Genomic DNA, 9,997 nt, shown 5'->3' with positions numbered 1-9,997 from the left:
TTCCATCAAAACTGCATCCTTCCAATAATAAGCCACTGACCTTGATCTGCAGCTTTGCTTCTTGCAGTCGACCTTTCCAAGAGGCTACAAATTTAAGGCTATCCATAGAACAGCCCGTTGTACTTGCAGTTCCTTGGCAAAGAGAATTGAGAAATGTGTCTGGGTAAAAGAGTTCTGACAGGTCAAGTGTATCAGAGAGAAGAGCCTGTCCTTACAATTTCTCTACCCAGGTCTGTATTTCAAGGGCACGAGATACAAGACCTCTAAGGCATTGTAAAGGATCTTCTGGGCCTTCCCACGTGCTCTGCCATGTGAGAGGGCACCTGGGCTTGGCAAAGGCTGGGCAGAGTGGGCTAGAGACACCCGCGGAGAGACTGGGGAAGGAGGCCCTGGGGAGCAAACCCAGAGAGCAGCTGGCAGGACCCTGGCACTGACCCAGGCCCCCGTCAGCAGCAGCCGTCCGCTCAGGCAGACCGCCTCATTCTTTTCTAGGTTTAAAAACAAGCAAAATTCATCTGTTCAAAGTATAACTGGAGAACATTACTTCCTTCTTTTCTAAAATTTTTATTTATTGATTTGAGAGAGAATTTGTTGTTCCACTTATTTATGCATTTATTGGTTGTTTCTTGTATGTGCCCTGACCAGGGATCAAACCCACAACCCTGAGTATCAGGATGATGCTCTAACCAATGGTACTACCTGGCCAGGGCCAAGCAAATCACTTCTTTCTAATAAGTTACTTATAACCGTTTTCAATTCTTGAAGGCCATGTTTAATTCACACTGGGCCATATTAGCTAACGTTACTAAAAGTTAAGGACCATAGAGTCTCATTTTGTGAAGCCAATTCAAAGTGGTAAAGACTTAATTTAATCAAATTTTAATTTATGAATTATTGTTTCAGAGCTTTCTTGCTCACTAAGGCTATTTTAGGAGAGTGGGTTATATGACCATAGGTCAGTCAAAGCAGACTCTTGATTTTAAAAATAAAGTATATGCCTCTCTCCTCCATATTATTTCAGTAATTCCCCTAAGACACAGGGTAACTTGCTTCAATTTATTGAGATCCCAGGTATAATTACAACTTGAGACCCAGCATTGGATTGTATAAAAGGTTGCATATTACTATGTTACACAAGATGGTTGACAATTCAACATTATTCTTAGAGACTCAAAATCCAAAAAGTGTTCTTTATTTTTTTTCCTGTAAATTCTTTCTGTATAGTTTAGATTTTCAACTGGGGCAAATTGTTTATCTTTTTTACTCTTGTTGCTTTTCTCATACTATTGTCTGTTTTGTATTTTATGCCACTATATAAATAGTGAGAGAGTATGTAATCTGTCAACCCCGCTATTCAAAATCTTTTTTCCCCAAGGGCCTCAAATCAGTGACACCAGGTTTAGAGGCCTCTATGGTTGAAATAATTATTGTATAGGACGTAAGGACCCTGGGCTTGAGTCTAGTTCAAACTAGTCCCATTGCTGTGCCACAGACTGTAACTGTTGTCACCAAAACAGAATCAGGATCTGTGTTGCAGTAGATGCAGAGGCAGCAGCAGCAGATGTACTTAAGGATCCTGGTGAGCTGTCTGGTATTACAGAGTGGGCACCCGAGGCACAGGCACCACCAGCCAATATATTCTCGTGCTGTCGGGTCCTGTAGGTTCCGGTGCCGGCCTGGGCATCTGTCCCTTGCTTCCAGTGGAGGCTGACCCTGAGCGGGGCGCCCCTCCCAGAGCTAAATACACAATCCGAGCCCTACAAGGTCCAGGCGGATCTCCAAGCGCCAGGCAGAGGCTTATCCAGGGCGAGCGCCTTCAGTAGCCCCCACCGTGTACCACAGAGCCCTCGCTCCTGCCTCGGCTCCTAGCGCGCCCACGGACGCAGCCTCCAGCCTCGCAGTGAGCTCCCCTCCGCCGTCGAGCCCCGGCCGGGCTTCTGGCGCTTGCCTCGGGCGGCCGTCGGGGAGACCCGCGCGGGGCACGGGACCCCGCCGCGGGCTTGCCGCTGGGCTGTTACACTCGCTGAGGCTGGGCGCCTCCAAACCCGCGCCGCTTTCGTTTGTTCTTTGCAAAGATCGTAATTGTGGGGATAGCGCCCTGGTGGCCCCGAAGCTGGGCAGGCAAGGCTCAGGGTCGGAGGGACGCCGATGAGAGGCCTCCAGCCCGCCGGGCGAGGACTGGAGAAGGTGCACGTGGAGCGCGGACGGCGGAGTGAGGGGCGAGCCCCGCGTGGGTTTCTGCCTGCAGCCCCTTCCCCGTGGAGAGGGGTAGGTGGCCGGGGCTCCAGGGGTAGGGAGCAGGCGGGGTACGGGGGCCGATGTCAGGTTTTGACTTCATAAAAGTCACAATGAGTTCTTACATCATCCGGACTGCAGGAGATGGTTTCCCCAGATACCCGATTATTGCGGTGGTCCCCCCGGCCTACACGAGTGTAGAACCCGAGTCTACACCAAGTCCAACGCACTGAGGACGGGGAAACATTATCCAGATATTTTGGGTGGGCCCCAAAGGCGAGCTCCTTAGACGCACCCCAGTCAGCTCGGTCATGCAGGTGGGATATGAGCGGTTTCCAGCCTGCTTCCCTCTCCCCGGGCACTCGTCTGCCTTGCAGATTCGGGGCTGGCCCTGCGGGTCCCCACAGACCGCACCTGGCGGCCGCCGCGGCTCTTCCGCGGCTCCTGGCACCTCGGGGCGCTTGGGCTCCTGCTGCTGCTCGAGGAGCAGCACTTGTTCGGGCCGGTGGCGGCTATGCGCCCAGGGACTAACCCCCTCCTCTGCAGTTCCCAGCGGGACCGAGGATACCCGAGCCACACCAAGCCGCCTGCACCCTCACTCCGACCGCGCGCCCACGCCGCGCAGGCCTGTGGCGGGGCTGCTAGGGCCCGGGGCACCGCCCACCCTGCTCACTGGTGCCCTCCCCATCACCCCCAGCCACACACACCTGCACGCGCCGGGATCCTGACACTCCAGAACTCGAGATGGGACCCCTAAAACCTTACAACGGCTATTTGGGATTTCTTGCATATGCTACTGCTCCCTGCTCCCAATCCAGTCTTGTCCCCGTTCACCCCATGCACCCACCCCCAGACCCCTGTTTTCCCGGCGGAAGCCCGGGCCTCCCTTCCCCTCGCTCCAGTGGCCGGGGTAGTGCGGGTCAGGGCAAGGGCCAGGCGGGCGCCCATCGGCATGGGCTCAAGGCCAGCAGGTCCCCAATGGGTCCCTAGCAGGAGCGTGCCTGCCTGGGTGGCCCGGTTGTAAGAGCGGGGTGTTGGCGCCGGCAGGTTGCCTGCTCTGGGGCGGAGCTGCTTGAGGCCAGGCCAGCCAGCCCCTCTTCCAGACCTATTGAAGTTTACTGGTAAAGTTTGGTTAACGATTACAATGCATCCTATAACCTTCAGGAAATAGAGAAAGAGAGAGAGAGGGAGATAAAATGAATGTTTTCCAGACCACTTAAAATTTTTTGTGTGGCTACTTTTAAGTTATTAATTTAAAAAAAAAAAAAATCAGTACTTTTCAATGAAAACAACTTGACAAAAAATTTGTTACAGAATGTTGAGACCCATTAAAACAAAGTTTAATGAGAAAAAAGAAAAGAGAATCTTAAAAGTAGCACAAGAAAAGCAGCTGGATACATAACGGGAACACCCACAAAACTATCAGCTGATTTTCAGTATAATGTGGCAGTCAAGAAGGAAACAGCATAATATATTCAAAAAGATAAAAAGAAAAAGAAGCCTGCAATCAGGAAAACTCCACCCAACAAAATTATCATTCAGAATAAAAGATCTTAAAAATTCCCAAATAAAAAAAATCTCAGTGATAAAAGCAAACGTTTTGTGCCCTGGCTGGGTGGCTCAGTTGCTGGGCATAGTCCAGCACAGTTGAAAGGTCAGCAGTTGGCTCCAGTCAGGGCACATACCGAGGTTGCTAGTGGATCCCCAGTTGGAATGTGTACAGTAGGCAACCAATTGATGTTTCTCTCTCACATGGATGTGTGTGTCTCTCTCCCCCTACCTTCCTCTCTCTCTAAAATCAATAAACCATATCCTCAGGTGAGGATTTATAATAATAATAATAAAGAAAGAAACATTTTGTACAAGTAATAGATCAACTACTTACAAAGCTACTATGATGGTTAAGGCAATGGTATTAAATCAGGATTATCTAAATAATTAAAGGACAAACACAAAAATATAAAATATATCATAAATGTAATGTGTAGGAAGTGTAATAAGTGTAGTGATTTTAAAATAGTTTGACATAAAACATATGTTGTCATACATGAAGCTCATGGTAATCACAAAAAAAAACCTTATAATAAATACCAATAAACCCAAAGAGAAATGTATCCAAATATAACACTAAAGAAAGTCATCAATGCCCAAGAAAAAAAAAAACAAGAGACAAAATAAGAGAGTAACTATAAAAACAACCAGAAAACACTTAATATTATACAATAGCAATATGTACATATCTAGCAATAATTATTTTAAATGTACCAGTCAATAAATGAAATGCTCAAATAATAAGTCATGAGGTGGCTGAAGGGATTAAGATAAAACAAGACCCAAACATAGCTGCTTGCAAAGATTCACCTCAGAGCTAAAGACATGGACTAAAAATGAAGGGATGGAAAAAGATGTGTCATGCAAATGAAAATGAAAAGAAAGCTGGGGTAGCAATGCTTATACCAGATGAAAAAGGCTTTAAAACTAAAACTGTAACAAAAGACAAAGGACATTATATAGTGATAAGGATATTAATCTAACAAGAGGATATAACATTTGTAAACATCTATGCACCCAACATAGGAACACTTAAATATAAAGAAAAAATTAACAGATATAAAGGGAGCTATTGACACTATAGCAATGATAGATGTGTAAACCTATTAAAACTATTAATTCAATGGATGGATCATCCCAACACAAAATCAACAAGGAAAACTTGGCCCAAATGACTCATTATACAGATGGACTTAACAGATATTGCAGAATATTCCATCCACATACAGAACACATTCTCTTCAAGTGCACATGAAACATTCTACAGATTAAATCATGTTAGGCCACAAAACAAAATTCAATAAATTTAAGACTGAAATCATATCAAGCATCTTTTCTGACCACAATGGTATGAAATTGTAAATTACAAGAAGAAAACTAGGCCTCATGGACCTGGGTCACAGGAGGAGCAGTGCAGGAGCCGGTGCCCACAGTGGAAGAGGTGGCAATGCTAAGGAGTGACCTCACGAAGGCAAAGGAAGCTGGGATAGCCGAGTTCCCTTCTAAAGTGAGCATGTAGAGAGATTTCAAGATGGCAGAGGAGTGAATGGAAGTCACCCTGACCTCCTTCCAGGACCAATCTGGAATTACAACTAAAATGTGGACAAATCACCAGAATCAAACAACTGAACAATAGTGAGAGAGAAGCCTTATAACTTTGAATCAGCTTTAGCACAACCTAACTGGTAAGGGGTGAAGACTCGAGACTCGAGACTCGAGAAGGTGGGTGGGGCGCCCACAGCAGGCTAGATGAAGCAGAGGATCGAATCAGCGAGCTGGAAGATAAGGTAGAAAAAAGCTCCCAGAAAGAGCAAGAAAATGAAAAAAGATTAAAAAAGAATGAAGAGGCATTTAGGGAAATGCAGGACAGCATTAAGTGTAATAACATCTGTATAATAAGGATACCAGAACGAGAAGAAGAGGAGGAAGGGATATAGAGAACCTGTTTGAAAAAGTAATGATGGAAAACTTCCCTAATTTGAGGAGAGAGAAAGTCACACAAGTCCAGGAAACACAGAAGGTCCTATTCAGGAGGAACCCAATGAGGCCCACTCCAAGACACATCATCATTAAAATGGCAAATATCAAAGACAAATAGAGAATCTAAAGGCAGCAAGGGAGAAACAGGCAGTAATATACAAGGGAGCCATGATACGGCTAGCCCCTGACTTCTCAACACAAACACTGCAAGCCATAAGGGAATGGCAAGAAATATTCCAAGTCATGAAAAGCAAAGGCCTGCAACCAAGACTACACTACCCAGCAAGGCTCTCAGTGAAAATGGAAGGTGAAATAAGGAGTTTCCCAGACAAAAGAAAGCTAAAAGAATATACCTTCATCAAGCTACCATTGCAAAATATGCTAAAGGGGCTGCTTTAAGAAGATGAAGAAAAAGAGTCTATGAATACCCAGTTCCTTTCACAGTCACTAATACTTGATATTACCAATATTTTTAATATGTATTAATCTGATTGTGACAAAGATGTGTTATTTTGTTACTTTATTGTTTGTTGAAACTAAATCTGTTTTTGTATATTTCTTGCCTATTTCTATTTTTTTAAAGCTTTAAATGACTTTTTTGTATTCTTTATCCATTTTTTTGACTGAATGTTTGTAGAATTTTTTCCCTAAAAAAAACTATCAACTCTTTTTTAGATGTGTTGCAAATACTTTCCTATTCTAGTACTTGTCCTTTAACTTTCTTATATGTATATTACTATATAGTCTTAAATGTTTAATATAGTCATATTGTCAATATTTTACTTTATAGCTTCTGGGTTTGAATATTTTATTTCCGGGCAAGAAAAATATTATTTTGCATTTTCTCCAAAAACTCCTTAGATTTTACATATTGATTTTTAACTCCTCTGAATATTTTTTGTATGATGAGTGAAATAGGGCTCTGTTTGTTTTATTTCAAGTAATAGTGGTCCATGCATTTTATATGTTGAATAAGCCTTATTTTCCCCATTAATTTGAAACATCAATGTAATCATATATTACATTGTTAGATACATATATATATATGTTTTTTCTAGAATGCTCATTTTATTTTATTGATCTACTTGATTATTTCTGTGCTGGTGTCATGTTCATCAAAATAAGAAGAGTCTGCACAGCCAAAGAAAACATCAGCAAAATGAAAAGGGAACCAACTGTATGGGAAGTTATATTTGCCGATGAAATCTCAGGCAAGGGTTTGATCTCCAAACTATAAAAAGAACTCACATGACTCCACTCCTGGAAGACAAACAACCTAATTAAAAAATGGGCAAAGGACCTGAACAGACACTTCTCCAAGGAGGGCATACACAGGGCCCAGAGACATATGAAGGGAAATTAGCCATCATTAGCCATCAGAGAAATAAATGCAAATTAAAACCACAGTGAGATACCACTTCACAGTGGTCAGAATGGCCATCATAAACAAATCAACAGACAAGTGCTGGCGAGGATGTGGAGAAAAGAGAAACCTAGTACATTGTTGGTGGGAATGCAGACTGGTACAGCTACTGTGGAAAACAGTTTGGAATTTCCTCAAGAAGCTAAAAATGGAACTGCCTTTTGACCCAGCAATTCCACTGCTGGGATTATACCCTAAGAATCCTGAAACACCAATTCAGAAGAACCTATACACCTCAATGTTCGTAGCAGCTCAATTTACTATAGCCAAATGCTGAAAGCAACCTAAGTGCCCATCAGTAAATGAGTGGATCAAAAAACTATGGTACGTCTACACATTGGAATACTACACAGCAGAAGGAAAGAAAGAGCTACTACCCTTCACGACAGCATGGATGGAACTGGAGAGCATTGTGCTAAGTGAAATAAGCCAGGCAGTGAAAGACAAATAGCATATGATCTCACTTATAAGTGGAACCTAGTCAACAAAACAAACAAGCAAGAAAAATATAACCAGCAACATTGAAAGAAAAAACAAACTGACAGTAACGAGAGGGAAGAAGGGAGAGGGTAACAGAGAAAAGAAGGGGAAAAGTCAAATCAAGGAAATGTATAAAGGACCCACTGGCAAAGCCAAAGTGGGGAAGGATTGAGGGTGGGAGGTGGGGGTGGGTGGAGCAGGGGAAAGTCGTGGTGGGAAAATGGAGACAAATGTATTTGAACAATTAAAAAAAGATCAAATAAGGCAGGTATGTGAAGAGTTTTTCTGAATTTTTAATGCCTAGTCAAATGCAAGACATTATTATTAGCTTAACTTCTAAATTCCTTCGAAGGCTTTTCTGTGCTTTCTTCAGGTGCTTGTACCTTTTATCATTGCAAATTATACTTGGGCACAAAAAGAAATGTTTTGGTATAAACTGTCTCACAGAGAAAAGTTATTGTTGATTTAGAATAAACTAAATGCTCAGCTCTGCTGTTTAATGTGACAAAAATAAGTTTAACAATTAAAAAATACAAGGTTATGTTTGACTGGACTTAATCAGAAGATAACAAGGGTTTTAAATTGGAACCTCTTGGCAAATTATTTCACAATTAGGTTTCCAGCCAGTGTATTGTTAACAAAGGTCCTTTTCACATTTTATAATGAAATGTATGAATAGTTCAATTATTTGATTTTTTTATTCAAGTGGGAGATGTTAGACTGTGAAGCAATGTCTCAAAACTTAGAGGAATCCGTGAAAACAAATGGGATTGTAACTGTATTGTCTTTGTTATTGTCTGACCCTTTAGGCTGCTTAGATTCCTCAAGAAGTTTAAGAAAGAAGGATATAGTGATTCATCTTTTATAGTAAATTTTGAGTGAAATATAATTTGTACATTGATTAGTGTTTTCAAGATTACATATTTTATTAATATAAATAATGTTTATGATTTCTTAAAGATCATAAACTTAATACCTTTCCCTTTTGAAAAGTAGGTAATTATAGATTCTTTTTGTGATAGGACCAGAGGGTAGGTTTTCAGTACCTTTGCTCCATGATATTCCACAGGACAAGTTTCATTTGGCTTCAAGGAGCACAACAACAACAACAATAATATATTAATGCTTATAATTTGGATAGGAAAAGAACTGCTTCTCAGGAAATGCCTTGGTGTGGAGAAATATTGCGAGGAAAGCTTAATTGGTACATGACAGTTAAATTCTGGATAACAAGGTAGATACTGCCCTCTTGGTGAATGCTGGACCTCTGGTCTCTAGAAAGGACTGATCACCCCAGACAACCCAAGTCTCCTTATTGCATTTAACCTCTCATGCTGTTTTTTTCTGAATAATTTTTCAAATGCATTGATATTTAGGGCATGTGACACTTTATGTATATTAAAGACAGGTCTGTGTTTATAAAGATCACCTGTCACTTTAGCACATGTTTAAGTGTTGAGAACACTTAAATATGAGATGAACCATTACTAGCATCATGAAATAAAATGTTCAAGGAGGATGTGCTTGTAAACTCGAAGTGCAATACTGCTTCTGTTAGAATATTTAAAGAATAAATTGTATTAAAGAAATAAGATAAAATAAAGTGAGGACATGGACCAGCAGCCCCGCGCAGGGCACTGGGGCCTCAATCTCAGCCCTATGCCCCCATCTGGGCTCCGTGCCCTCCGGCCTCGCAGCGCCTACTGCTGCCATTGGCACGGGGGCTGCAGGTGTGGGCCCTGATTGCTGGCACCCCCTACAATCTGTACCCGGCCTACGGCTGGGTGGCGTTCGTCGCTGTCTTCCTGTGGCTGGTGACAATCGTCTTTGTCCTCTACCTGTTTTCGCAGCACATGAAGTTGTGCATGGTGCCCTGGCCGCCGGTGCTGATGATATTTAACAGGGGCACCACTGTTCTCTACATCATGGCCTTCATCACCTGTTTCGCTGAGGCTGAGCAGATGTCCCTGAAGGGCACCCGGCCTTATAACCAGCATTCAGCTGCCTCCTTCTTCATGTGTTTAGAGATGATTGCCTATGGAGTCAGCACCTTCTTCAGCTTCCAGGCCTGGTGAGGAGCAGGCAGCAATGCAGCCACTAGTCAGATGACCAGCAGCTATGCCTAAACCACCTGTGCCAAGGCCCGCCTAGTGCTGAAGGCTGTGGCCAGGTCACAGTGCAGGGTGGCCCTGCAGGTCAGCTCAGAAGGGACTACACTTGCTCCTTTCTCCCAGACTTGGGCTCACCCAACACTCCTAAGGAATCAGGATCCTTCCTCTGGCTTGGCCGAAGTCAGCATCACATCGGTTGGAAAGAGGCCAATAGCTG

General features: G+C 43.1%; 1 pseudogene; it reads left to right on the top strand.

Moving 5' to 3' along the window:
• Positions 1 to 2,979: 2,979 nt before the first annotated feature.
• LOC129061492 (plasmolipin-like) lies at positions 2,980 to 9,795 on the top strand (annotated as a pseudogene).
• The last annotated feature ends 202 nt before the right edge of the window (positions 9,796 to 9,997 follow it).

This window comes from Pteronotus mesoamericanus, unplaced genomic scaffold (assembly GCF_021234165.1).
Source record: "Pteronotus mesoamericanus isolate MK-2021 breed Mesoamerican mustached bat unplaced genomic scaffold, CSHL_Meso_final scaffold_636, whole genome shotgun sequence".
NCBI lineage: Eukaryota > Metazoa > Chordata > Mammalia > Chiroptera > Mormoopidae > Pteronotus > Pteronotus mesoamericanus.
Note: the sequence above shows the minus strand (reverse complement) of the source record. Positions and strands in the feature narration are given on the sequence as shown.